This window comes from Mytilus galloprovincialis, chromosome 5 (genome assembly GCF_965363235.1).
Source record: "Mytilus galloprovincialis chromosome 5, xbMytGall1.hap1.1, whole genome shotgun sequence".
Lineage (NCBI taxonomy): Eukaryota > Metazoa > Mollusca > Bivalvia > Mytilida > Mytilidae > Mytilus > Mytilus galloprovincialis.
In genome coordinates, this window is record NC_134842.1 from 8,406,724 (window position 1) to 8,421,888 (window position 15,165).

Here is a 15,165-nt window from a genome sequence, read left to right on the forward strand (position 1 = left end):
AAACAATTCGACGATCTATTTGAGTATCTTGATAATGTTTGTATTCAAGGTTTATATAAATAGACAAATTTTAATATATACCTACCATTTTTGGAAAGTTTGGTATAGCTTGCTATAGCAATAAACTTTCTTAAGGCATCGGCCTAACCGGAAAAGAGACAGACTATCTTACTTTAGGAAGTGTGACCTACTTCTAGATAATATAGTACTGGTGTTTGAAAACTAATAATAAAAAGATCCTTTTGAAATTTTGAGCTCTTCTATTCTAATAGCATACAGCTTGAATAAAAATGTACTGAATTTTCATCAATGAATAAAATAATTCAACTTCATTTGAAAATGACGAACAAACACTACTTCGCGGATCTGCGCTACGCGGAAAGTAAAATCAATACACACACGAGAAAGCAGTTTCTACGTTATGATTTTATCGGCATTCTTCAGACATGCATCAGATCCATATATGTGTGCCTCCAAATGGGACCTTCCTCCGGTTGAAGAGAAAATTAAGACCGTGCTTAAAATATTTCATGAATGAACATTTTTCGTCGCTTACTGTTTATTAAATAGGTAAAAGCCCGAGACTATCGGAAGAATCATATCTGGTATCTCATCTGATCTCGGCCTACTACAAACTCGGACTATAATTAACTCGGCCTTTTACATATTCGGCATTGGAAATCGGACTATAACAAAATTCGTAATTATACTAATTGCTATTAAGACTCCTAAACAAAGGTTTTGCTCAGTTCTTATTATTTTTCTTCTTGGGGTCTATTTAGTTGTATTTTGAGGGGCCAACAGAAGGGAGGAATTTACTATAGAATCCTATGGGATTTTATTTTTTAATTTTCAATAACAATAATAAATTTTATAACTTGAAAACAGTAATCGACAGACACACATGGTTTTCAGTAATGATCACAGGACCATAAAACAAATCAAATTAATTAAATTTAGGTTGAGTCCATGGTGTCACCCATCCCAACCCCTCACGTTTGAGAACTTAAAAACAGTCAGATCCCCACCCCTAAACCATATGTATTCTTATACGTTACAATAAAACAAATCAAATGAAATAAAATGCGAGTCCCCTGGGGTCATTCTCACCCCTGTTTGTTTGAGAACGTATTAACAGTTGAGACCCCACCCATATACCACATATATTATTGTATGAGACAATGAAATAAATCAAATGAAATATAGAGGAACTACAGAGGGGTCAGTCACCCCATCTCTTTCTTTTTGAAAACTTGTAAACGGTTGAGATCCCCACTCCTAAACCATATATATTTTTGTATGTGGCAACAAAACAAATCAAATGAAATAAAGTGGATGTCCCTTTGGGTCAGCCCCACCCAATCATTCTGAGAACTTGGAAAGGGTCGAGATTCCCACCCCTAAACCATATATATTTTTGTATAGGGCAACAAAACAAATTTAATGAAATAAAGTGGGAGTCCCTTTTGGGTCAGCCCCACCCCCTGTTGTTTGACAACTTGGAAATGGTCAAGATCCCCACCCCTTAACCATATCTATTTTTGTACTGGACAATAAAACAAATCAAATGAAAAAGAAGGCGAGCCCTAGGGGTCACTCCCACCCCCTTGTTGTTTGAGAACTTGAAAACGGTTGAGATCCCCACCCACAAACCATATACATTTTTGTATGGGAAAATAAAATAGATCAAATGACATATAGAAGAAGTCCACAGGGGTGACCCCACTCCCTTCTTTTTGAAAACTTGTAAACGGTCGAGATGATCACCTCTAAACCATATAGTCTTTTATGGGGCAACAAAACAAAACCAATGAAATATAGTGGGAGTCTCTCTGGGTCCTCCCCTTCCCCTCATGTTTGAGAACTTGTAAACGGTTGAGATCCCCAACCCCTAATCATAAATATTCTTGTATTGGACAATAAAACGAATAAAATGAAATATAAGGAAGGTCCCTCGATGTAACCCCACCCCATACTGTTTTGAGAACTTGTAAACAGTCAAGATCCACCCCCTTCTTTTTGAAAACTTGAAAACTGTCGAAATCCCCACACTGAAACAACATATATTCTTGTACGAAATAATAAAACAAATCAGATGAAATTAAAGGCTAGTCCCCTAGGGCCACTCTTACCCCTGTCTGTTTGAGAACTTGTAAACTGTCTAGATCCCCACCCCTAAATCATGAAGATCACTTTACTAGACCAGACCTCTTTGTATTTGACTTTGCTTAATGTCAGGCGACCGTGGGAATGACTAATTTTGAGAGCTTTGTTTGGGATACTTCGTAGCAGCCTGTTACAATTATTTCTTGATAAAGTTTTTTTTTTTTAAGTAGGAAAAAAAAAGTTAACCATGCAAATCTACACACAATCTTTTTGAAATATTACAATCTACGGTTGCAAACTTTCCACGGGTGCTATCCAGCACTTTGATTAAACCATCTAACTGAAATAATGACTTGTAAACAAAAAATATTTTTCTATTCATCAATTGCACAGCAATAATTCTTATAATTTGAATTTATGAAATTTTTAAAGAAATGTTTCTTCTTGTTTGATGTAACAAAACAATCAAATACAAAACATAATTCTATCACAGTCATAAATACAAGGTTTCTTGATTTGTATTGTTTATGTTTAGACATACCGTATTTTTGGAAGCAAGTTTAAATTGACATCCATTATATTTATTGCACTAAAATTGACTACAAAAAAAACTAAAACTACAAAAGAGACTAAACAGGAACATTTGCGACCTTAGAGAAGGTTATTCGTACAATATTTTTATGATTTTATTTTGGAAGTTGATAAGTGGTTGATTTATTAATTTTTGCATTACACATGATCGTACTTTTCGTAGACAGTTATGGCTTCTTTTCACTAAATCTGATCATGATTGGTGTAAACTGAGAAATATTTTAGTTTTAAAAAAAATAATCGGTTTTTTTTAATTTATTCTCGGCAAGCTTTTAAATACCATGCTTACCTTAAGATCTAATGTGATTTTTCGGTTGCTTGTTTTTTTTTTTGTGGTTTTGTTGTTGCTGCGGTCTGATCTGAGGAGTCATGCCACTCTTGAATGTCTGCTGGCCGCTCGCAAACATAAACCAAGATTTGATTTCTTATAATGTAATGAGAAGAACATCATTTCCTGATTGTACGCCTCCATATGTATAGTTTGAATGGCAGCCAGTTTAAAACATCCGAGCTGACCAGAGATAAGAATAAAGAGAACAATAATTGTTTTGTTTGTTTGTTGTTTTCTCCTGTTACAGCATTTTTGTTTACTTTCTAAGAATATTTGATTGTCAGCACCATAACATTAAATGTTTTTTATAGTAATTTTATTAATGTAGATGGAAGTAAACTTCAACACAATTCGAATAAAAGGACAAAAAGAACGGTTTAATTCCTTTCTGTTACGAACTGACATGTCACCTGATAACAAGTACATGTAACAGCATAGCTATTATTAATAACAGGAATGATGTTTTAGACAGTTTCACTGATGAAAAACAAAGTTGATCTACTGTATGCCAACTATTTAATTTAAGTTTATTCTCATCATATTATATTCAATCTTAACATAATATACAGTATTTTGAATGAAAAGACAGTTTTTTTTACTTTTGATAACAGCAGAGAATATTGTGCAATTTCTAGTATAGTAGATTGTAACAGAAAAAAAATTATTTTTGAATTTTCCATTACCTAGGCAGATTTTCATATTGCAAAAAAATGATAAATGACATTGTTTGCTATTATCGTCCAATTGTGACCAAATTGTAATAATGTATTTTTCTTTAAATATGAAATAAAGGAATTGTTTTGAAAAAAAAAAAAATTCATTCCTGTTACCAACTATGTCCTGTTACCCAAGATTATTTCCTAGTTACCGATATATCGGACTGTATTTTAGTATATTGTTTAAACTTTTGTATTGTAAAGTCTAAAACAAATAATTTTCATTTGATCAAATATTGTAAGATATACTTGTAAATCACAACTAGTCTCTTTAACTTATTCCTAATTCCCATTAGAAACTTATTTTAAAATTGATTCACTTTAGTAACAGTAAAGAACAGCAATTTTTAGTTCGATTTTTTACATTGCCTTTGTTACCATATTTAACAATTGTTGTAATTACAGAAACCAGTTCCTGAATCCTCAATGTTTGTTCTTCCATATTTGCTATTAAAATACCGGTTCTAAATAAAATGTATGATACTGAAAACAATCTAATAATCACATTCAATTAAGTATAAAACAAACATATTTAGCTTTTGCTTTTAATATGCTTGTCACCAGCTGAATAATACATCTTAATAGGCTACAAATATATGCAATGACCCACAACGTATAATATAATAATAAGCTGCTAGGGTATTGCATAATAATTTAATTCTATAATCTCACAATATCGGCTCAGCATATATATAGATGCATCAGATAATCTTCCTTACAAATCCTTGGTTTAAAACTTTTATCTTCTGTAAAAAGAGCAGATATTGAGTATATGGCTTTGTTGTACTGACCTTTGGTTGAACCAAATGTCTCTCTCAACGTGAAAGGGCGATTAACACAATCTCCATCATAATTACATATGCTTGTGAATTATCAGCCTCCTCACTGGTCCTTCTCCTGTACCTCAGTCGGGCTTGTAACATCAGCTTTTTGGTTTGTTTGATATCTTTGAGATTTTGGTGTTGAGATAGGTTTTTTTTTGTTGTTGTCATTTTACTTTTTTCCTACGGTCCTACCTTCGAGTGTTCTTATACTTGTATAAGGAATTAGAAGTGTATAGGTATAAGTCAAATGACATTTTTCCACTGTTGTTCACTTATAGACCGTCTTATCTACGATGCGTAGTGATATGTTGTTCGTTTCCTTAGCACTGTCCTTATGACGAACACTGCTTTAAACAGTCTAGTTTCCATTGCATTTTACTCCAGGTACATCACTCAAATTATCTAAAACATCAGCTGTAGGTTCAAATGAATACAATGTCCTTGAAATTGAATACGGTAACTTTTATTGTTACTTTCCGGATCAAATCTTGGGTAGTATCACTGAAATTTGAATCATATCATGGATATATATTTTTTTACATCATGCATGTTTTCATATATACGATACTAATCCGTACAACAAATGTTATCTATATATATATTTGTTGAAGGTTTGGCATGCCACAAAAGCAAGTCCAACCCATCATTTTTTTTTTTAAATCCCCTGTACCAAGTCAGGGAAATGGCAATTGTTATATTATAGTTCGTTTCTGTGTGTGTTACATTTTAATAAAGTATTTCTGTTGTGTCGTAGTTCTCTTATATTTGAAGCGTTTTCCTCAGTTTTAGTTTGTGACTCGGATTTGGTTTTTTTCTCTATAGATTTATGAATTTCGAACAGCTGTATATTACTGTTGCCTGTTATTGAAGTGTTCGACTTACCATCATTGTTTTTTTACAAAATTATTTTCAATTCAGTTCTTGCAGTTAAATAAACGTGCTGCTGACTTGATCTTCACCAATGTTTTTATCAAATAATGTAATATATGATGAGTGCAAGCATTGTTGTGTTGACATACATTTACATGGTCATGACTTTGAATTAACTGTTTACACCTATTTGGTGTTGGAAATATAGTTGGAACCCCCTCTCCATCTCCTGGTAGGGCACGACCCTTTTAAAAGTGGCTGGACCCGCCTCTGATTTTTCTTTCCACAGTCGTAGATAATCATATCTGCATTTGGTAAAAAATTTCGGAAATTTTGGTTTTCAAAGCTCTAAAACTTTATTTCGAATATTTCATTTTTTGATTGGAATTAAACTGAATAGTGTGTTTAAACAAAACAAGCGTCGGTCGTATACAATTTTTGGTTTCTATAATGACGTTTTTACACATTATTCACAGATTTATTAGAATCTGTGGTCAAACAAAAACTACAATTGCAAACACAGACACCTATTAAAACCATAAAAGGGTACAATCATTTACAATAACATAAACGATACTTAGTTAATGGCACCAAAAGGTAAAAGGAAAAGTCAAACGGAAAGACCCTAATCAAATGACAAAATTAAAAACCAGAAACACGTCAAACAACTGTCATATACTCCTGACTTGATACAGGATGTTCCTATAAGAACATGCTGTATTAAAGCTTGTTTTATGACATATGTCATATGAATTTGGACATAAAGAGTTCAAGCCATTTATAGTGATTAACGGAATAAACAAAGTTTATCGAAGGCAATCACAAACACATTTCGATTTCTTTGTTCTCTGTTTGAATACTATTTATGCAGTCTACAGATATCCATGCATATTCGCGCATTATTATTGACAACCACCATTATCAAAACACTTAGACGGATGATATATAAACTCATCATAGATACCAGGACTAAACTTTGGATTAGGGGCAATAAGTCCCTTATTTGGCCCAAAAATTACTGCAAATTTAAAAGTCATCATACATATTTTTAAATTACTGAAAAGTTATCTCAGGTAGAAGGTATTCAGAAAAACAAAATAAGTTTGGACATTGAACAAGTTATCATGGCAACAAGTCATGCCTTAATTTGCATATTTTGTAAAATTTCGTAATTTTCCTTGTTTTTCATCAAATTTTTAAGTATATTTTCGATTGGAAAGTATATGCGCACCAAAGAAACAACTTTATATTTGGTGAGATTTTGTCAATAGTAATAATAAATTTAAAGCTTCAGTTAAATTATTTTGTTTTTTCTTGGCTGCGCACGATGTTTCCACAATAGAAATAAAGATAGAAAACTGCATAAATTCTGAATTTGCATCGTTTTTGTGAAAACAGTACATATTATGACGTAATTGTGACGTCATCCCACCAGAATTTTAATGTTTTTCGTTTATATTTCTTGGCCCTATGCATTTCTAAAGATTATGTGCCAATTTGAAAAAGTTATCAAACATTTTATTTTCTTGGGCCAAAACCAGGCCTTAATGCCTTACGCCAGATACACGTTTTGTCTACAAAGACTCATTAGTGATGCTCGAATCAAAATATATTAAAAGAGCCAAATAAAGTACTAAGTTAAAGAGCATTGAGGACCAAAAAATTCTAAAAGTTTTGCCAATTACAGCTAAAGTAATCTATTCCTGAGGTAGAAAAGCCTTAGTTTTTCATAACTTCAAAGTTTTGTTAGCAGATAATATATAATTATGAACATAGCAATGATAACTCAAGTCAATACAAAATTGTTGACTTCTAGCCTGGTGATGCCCTCGGGAAATTGAAAAAAAAATAGATTTAAGTGAACATACCATGTGTATCTTTTGTACATAATAATTACGTAAAATAGTGACATTCAAAGCGCTTGTGTGCATACAAACAACGGGTGTAAATAACAGAACCAAAACCACCCAACTATAATAGAGGAAGTAACAACTCAATAATTAAATAATGCAACTGTAGTTTTTCAATGACAAATCTGATAAATTGGTTTCGAAGACAAATCGAAGTAAAATACTAAAACTGTTTGATTTGCAGTGCGACATATGGCGCTTTGACAACGTTACCATAGATTTTGCAACATTTCTTGTCATCTAAGAATGTTTTAATGTATTGGCGAAAGTATTATTACGTTTTATTATTGAAACAATAAAATTACACAGATAATGTATCGTTAAAATCATGCCGATATCAAAGTACTGGTTCAGAGCAGAATGCATTTCTCGAATCTGCCCACCGTGATTCACTCCAGAGGCATAAGTCTGTTCTGATGGAATTCTTTAAGTCTGTTATAAAGGACATTTTGAACGCCATTAAACTACTGTTATCTACTACCTCTGCAAACAAAGTATATAAAGTGACTGATATACGTATGCATTCATACGTCAACTGTTGACTTGCAGTGAAAGAATCACTATGTCTTTGCGATTCGAAGCAAAAAAAAAGTTCTTATTTCACTTTATTTTTTTTATTATCTTTTTATTCTTTTTATTGGGGGGGGGGGGTGATTTTGTAAAAATACCTTAAGCAATTTTGTCGAGAATGCAAACATTGTTAATTCTTGACTTTCATTAATCTGGATTTGAACGTTACTGATGGAGGTAAATCCAGAATAATGCTTCGGTCGCATACAATTTAAAAAAAATTATCAATACGTAATAATAAGAAAAATATCTTTTTTCACATTTTTGAAAAACAGTTATATATTCCGCCAAGAAGAATCTAAAACACAGCCTGTATCTGAAAATGTGAGCGGAAAATGGGGGGGGGGGTTGCAAAACTAGTTCGATTATCCATATTTGAAGCAATTACAAAAGATAAAAGAAAACGAAAAATTTGAATATTGGAATATTGGTATCAAATGTTTTTTCTAATATTATTACAGGTGAAATTGACAGTGGCTGTCCACTTGATGAGTTTTATTATATGACGAGGCAAATAACGATAAGTATGAATGTATTTCAGTCTAGAAATCTAAAAACAAGACTTTATTTTGCTCCCGTCAGTTATAGATGGGTACAAGTGCAGAAATCTGGTTGTGAAACACCTCTTTCCACACATAAAATATGCCAGGTATTCATGTAAAAAAACATCATTACACTTTTATTGGGTTTTTGGTTTGAGATAATCTTAATTTATAGACAACACACGATAAACTTTAAACAGACGGAGTCTTCTTTTAGAACCATTCAGAAAATTTATTTTTTACCAATCCGTTAGGGCAATCCCAGTATATCAATGTTTCGTCATTGGGTCAAGGCTTTTTATATTTAAATAGCGTCCAATCAAAAAGAGATAGATAACGATATTATCCATCCACGTACAATAAGATAGTACATATGTTATCCTGCCGGGACATATTGCAATCATATATGTATGATAACACATCAATATATAATGTAAACTAAATAGCTCAAGGTAAGAGTTTAAGTTAAAAACAAACTGTTTGGTCATATAATGAAGAAAAAGTTTCTGAAAATTGTCATAACGATAGTAAAGGATTTTTTTTAGCAGATATTAAATGACACAAGTTAATTACAAGGAAGTTTTTTATTTTAAGTGCAAGTCATTTTACATTTGGAGCTTTCTTTCCTGTGTATATGACAGTTGTTGTCCATTCCTTTGATGTGTTTGAGCTTTTAATTTTGCCATTGGATTAGGGAATTTCAATTTCTAATTTTTCCTCGGAGTTTAGTATTTTTGTTTTTCTTTCTTTTTCAACGACAATGGCTTAACTGTTTTGAATTTTATGGGTGGAGATCTGGAAAATTATATCAGTAATGATGTATGATGTATTTACTTATCGTTTAGAAATTTAGAATCGTAACTTAAGAGTCAACCGTTACATTTATGTTTATTGTGATCATTCATCCGGGCCAAAATGATACTCCATAGTAGATTGATTTAGATATCATAAATCAATACTGTATATATGTGTTGTCAGACTGATTTTGTTTTATAGAGAAACGTTTGCAAACCCTACAACAAATACATTAATGTTAATATAATATAATATCTATAAGAGGGGCGTAAAGGGGATATCTGCACGGATGAACGAAAAATAAAATTGCCATTTCACGATGAACGAATAATTAAAAATGTCTTACACGTTGATCCTTTTTACCGAACACGGCGAATAACGAACCGTTTGCATGGCTGCACGTGAAATAAAATGGCAAAACACGTTGCACGAAAATAACCCTTTACACCCTCATAGAAATACGAATATGTCCACTTTCTGTATTAACAAAATGAAAGTAAATTCACCACATTTAGATAAACGTCGACGTTTTGTTGTATTTATCTATGTTTATGATCTTACGACTTCTTGTGTTATAATTTTCATGTAAATGTCTTTGCTTTTCCAAGTATAGAGTTATAGGGAAGTTCATAAAACGGTTTGAAACATTAAAGTGTTCACAACATTCTGGTATTCATTATCACTGGACTAGTATATATTTGTTTAGGGGCCAGCTGAAGGACGCCTCCGGGTGCGGGAATTTTTCGCTACATTGAAGACCTGTTGGTGACCCTCTGCTGTTGTTTTTTATTTGGTCGGGTTGTTGTCTCTTTGACACATTCCCCATTTCCATTCTCAATTTTATTAGACGTTACAGAACAATGTAAGGATCAAGTCATGTTACCTAATGTTAAGCATGTCTATTATTGTTTGTTTGCCGGTACTAAACAGTTCATTACTAATGATTAGCTAAGAAGACACATATTAACCAATACGTAACAATTAAAAGGAGTAACAAACAAAAGACAAATTGTAAGTAACAAATGCGAAGTGATTGCTTTTTGAATTTAATGAAAAAGAAAGGGGAAATAAATAAGCGATACGTGGAAACAGGTCGCTAAATCATTCGTAAACAAAACTTTCATCTTTTATCTTTTGAGGCTAAATATTTGTTTGCCGAGCTGATAACAACGTCTGATATAGTTTTAATTGTACAAACCTTAATCAAATTAAGGGTTTGTACTATAATCGTCAATGAGACAAATAACTACATAAGACTAAAAGACAAGAAAGTAAACAACTAAAGTTGAATTCTTCGTGATGCTTAAAAATACGGCAGCTGTTATGATAATGTAGATGATGAGGAACAATTTCTATGGACACCAACCGAAGATAACCACTAAGAGGAACCACTTATATGTTCTTCTTGTCTAAGTCATAATTCTGCCCACCGTACTTACCAAATGTGACTTTTTCGGCATTTTATTTGAAATAAGCAGCATGACAGGTAACATTAGTTGGTATGAAATTGCTTATCCTTTTAGATCAATTGAGTCATTCCCTGATTTAAGTGATGCTCATTCATTAGTGTTTGAGGACTAAATTGTCCTTTGATTAAGTTCAGCCATTTCAATTGATATTTTATATTGTGTGTTTTTATTTTGAAATGTAAAACTACTGTCTCAGGTAAAGTTGAAGTTTGGTGCCTGTTAAGACCCGTGTTATTTTTATGCACCTGTTCTAAATGAAGAGCCTGTGTTTAAGTGGTTTTCGTTTTCGTTGATAGAAGTTCTCGTTTATTGTTTTTGTATAGACTTGCCCGTTGGTTTTAATGTTTTTTAATTGTTATACTACTTTTTGTAGGGCTGTTCTGTGTGAGTCAAGGTACCGTTTTGAAGGCCGTACTTTAGCCTTTAATTGTACACTTGTTGAGACATGGATGAAACATGTAGTTGCCCTCATACCACATAGTCTTATTTATATTATCTTCTACTGATAGTTTTTTCAAACGTTATTACTTTTTATACATATATACAGGTATGGACGATCATATGCCAAGAGAAATAACTGATGAAGAAATTTGCTACTTACGAATTTTTCATTTACTACTTCGAGTAGCAAATCCCGTTGTGAGGGATACATTTAATACTGAATTCCACCCTACAAAATTGCAGGCTGAATTCAGACGGAACCATAATGTACTTCTAGATCTTAGAAAGAAGCGGGTCATTGACAAACAGCAATGGGAACTAATGTTTCCTAACTCAGGTGAGTAAAGTCCACATACATTTTTATCATACTGTTATTTTTTATTACCTTATGTTTTGTTTTTTTTTTTAATGAGAACAGATTCCTCTATATATCACACAACGTTCGTTTGAAGTTGATTGTCTAAAACTGCAATTATGTATGTTCTCAACTTTACTAGTCAAATTAGTAGAGACATCATAAACAAGTTACATTGGTAGGGGCAACAGTCAACTTTTCTTGTTATAAACAAACACAGTCGTTCTTCTTGTCTTTATATCAAATGTTCAGTCTTTATAAGGAAACTTTAATAGACGATTCAAATTATATTCACATCAACAATGTTTATTTTCGAAATAACAAAAATGTAACTATATGTTTACTTAAAGACAACTACATTTCTTGCAGAGCCAGTTAGTTCGGAAAAATTTGATATAACACTAATGACTTGCCTTTTAAGAAATCTTGCCAATATTGATATTCAAGATTGTCTCCCAACATGCAGTGATAAGAGTGTAGCGGCAGATTTGTCCCGAATCAAAACTTACAGAAACAAAGTTGTACATTGTGATAAAGGAATTCTCTCTCAACAGGAGTTTAATCAATACTGGGTCGATATCAGTCAGGTAAGTAACTCGTAGTGATGTACCTTCAATTTTCAATCATAGTTAGTTTTTCAGTAATAAAAAAAGGAACTACATTTTTTCTTAACGATAACATTAACAATGGACAGAAGTTAGTTCAGATTTTCAGCAATCTAGGTAATGGTAACAGTAAATGACAATCCTAATGATTGATAAAGTGATACCAGTTTTAATAATTGATAAAGTGATACCAGTTTTAATAATTGATAAAGTGATACAAGTTTTAATAATTGATAAAGTGATACCTGTTTTAATAATTGATAAAGTGATACGAGTTTTAATAATTGATAAAGTGATACCAGTTTTAATAATTGATAAAGTGATACAAGTTTTAATAATTGATAAAGTGATACAAGTTTTAATAATTGATAAAGTGATACAAGTTTTAATAATTGATAAAGTGATACCAGTTTTAATAATTGGTAAAGTGATACAAGTTTTAATAATTGATAAAGTGATACCAGTTTTAATAATTGATAAAGTGATACGAGTTTTAATAATTGATAAAGTGATACAAGTTTTAATAATTGATAAAGTGATACAAGTTTTAATAATTGATAAAGTGATACAAGTTTTAATAATTGACAGTGGCATTAAAAGCCTCATAAATCTATAAAAATGACATGTTTAACTAATATACTGCAAATGAAGAGATTTTTGCAGTAGTTTTGTTCTAGTATCTTCGCAGTAGAGTTTAAACGCAAAAATAAAAACTGGGCATATTTCAAAGAAAAACAGAAAACGAAGATAGATAAACGCCAATCAAAGATCAATATGCTATGAATGTGATCAATTTAATACATCGTTTTACTGCCGACAGAATGTTTTTTTTTTTAAATGAAAGTCAATATTCGAAATCAAATCTTTTACTAATGAAAGGATGATTAACATCGGATACTTCTGAAGCTAGTGGATATTGCAATATTGCTAACAAGTTTTGTTACTGTTAACTATGTTAGGTATATCTCAATCAGTTTTAAAAAATATATACCTGATTATATCTGCTACACAGACCAATACAATAATTAGCAGTTATTTTGTCATCATTAAATACACGTATAACTTATAACAAACACACACCAAAATGCACCGTAAAAGTCAGTTTAATAGAGGTCTGAATCCGATTTCAAATCGGTAACAAAAGAAACTAATAAAAATGACAATAATAAAAATAAAAAACAAAGGACTACTAGTAGTTACTAGCAGTAACTGACATACCAGCTCCAGATCTCAGGTAAACTGATTAAACAAAATGGACAATAGCAAATTATAGCACTTATATTGATATTTTTTTCAACTCCTTCTTTTTAATACTTCAATGGTCATTTATTCGAATATATATTACTTACCTGCGCCTATGTTACTATTTAGGCTATTATAAGACTTGGTGGCCCAAAGTATCGGCAAATATGTGATGATTTAAAACAGAAGGAATTAGATACAACAGACAAAGATTTCTTCAATGAAATAAAAAACCTCAGAAGACAAACGATTCCCGAAGGTGTAGCAGGTACATGTATTTGCAGTTATCTAAACGAATTATGTGTGTAGCCTGTGCATTATAAATAATGACGCAAATAAAAAAAAAAAATACTTCCTACTTTTAAAATTATTATCTGAATTTTTATAAATTATTTCAATGAAATCATATCAAAAGTATTAATTATATTCACCAGTAAATGAATTATAGACCTATGCGGTCTTAAGATCTTCTGGAAAGTCTTAAATTAAAATTTAAGCATTTGCTAATTGACGATGGTCTTGTTTGTATTGATAGTTAAACATCATTTTGATGATTATAATTGATATATGTATGACCTTCAAATAATTTGCATTGAAATGTGGTAAAGATTGTCAACACCTACGTTCATCCTGTAGTGAAATTTTATTTGCGATATCGATGACTTATCTTATCATCAATAACTACAATCCATGGTTTGTGATTTTAATCACTGGCAGTTACTATTTATACAATTTGTTAGCTTTATAATCTTTGTCAACTTTAAACTGGTTTTAATGAAAATGTATCTTTCTATTTTAATATTTAAACAATAAATGTACAGATTTTAGAAAGCTTTGTTCAAGTTCAAAAATGTATTTGAACCTTGATGGTTAAAAGGGTGTAATGACATCTTTACCATTTAATTTATCATCTGGAGTACAATTGTATGTTAAACCACTTATTTGATAATAACAAAATGTCGTAATCAATAATCATAATAAAAATACTTCTTTATTCATACTCCTGTCTGCAAAATTTGGATTTGTTTTTGTTTCCATTTGTTTTCCTAAGATTAAAAAGAATTGTTTTACAAGGTACAAGATATTAAGGATATTCTAAGTAAATTCTTTCAAAATGTATATTTTCAGTCATCACTGAAACGCTATTGGAAGAATGGTCACAACAAAATGAACGTGTTGTAAGAACCAAAGCTATTCAAACAATTATGAAAGCTGTTGAAGAAAAAGCAGTGGTAACTATAATAGGCCCTCCAGGTTGTGGGAAATCAACATCGGCGCATCATGTAGCTGTCTATCTAAACAAATCAATGTCGTATGAAGTGATACCTGCTAAGAGAGCTAACGATATAGTACAGTATTATAACCCACATTGTAATCAAGTATTTGTGTTTGATGACATTTGTGGAAAGAGTACCTTGGATAAGCAAAAAGTAATAGAATGGCGTGATTTGGCTAAAGAGGTTAACATTCTTACAAAAAATAATCGCATCAAAGTTTTAGCAACATGTCGTAGCTATATATTTAAAGAACGCCTAATTGCGAATCTTCTAACTGCGTAGACTTTACATCAGAATATTGTTGTTTATCTGAAAAAGAAAAACTTGATATCGCCAGGGTGTTTTTTGATGAAAATGACATTTTAGCATTGCAGAAGTCGAAACAATATACGAATTATGACTTTTTCCCCCTTTTGTGTGAATTTTATTCCAAAAACAGGAAGGGGTCTATTGAAGATTTTTTTTCTTCTCCAATTGAGGCTATAATTTCTGAACTTTCTCGTTTGAACGATGATTTTGAT

General features: G+C 31.5%; 1 long non-coding RNA gene across 1 annotated transcript; it reads left to right on the forward strand.

Moving 5' to 3' along the window:
• Positions 1-8,811: 8,811 nt before the first annotated feature.
• Positions 8,812-14,908, forward strand: LOC143075067 (uncharacterized). Its single transcript, XR_012978225.1, has 5 exons — positions 8,812-8,912; positions 11,272-11,502; positions 11,890-12,107; positions 13,497-13,635; positions 14,496-14,908. It is a non-coding gene; the product is annotated as an uncharacterized LOC143075067 (long non-coding RNA).
• Positions 14,909-15,165: the final 257 nt, after the last annotated feature.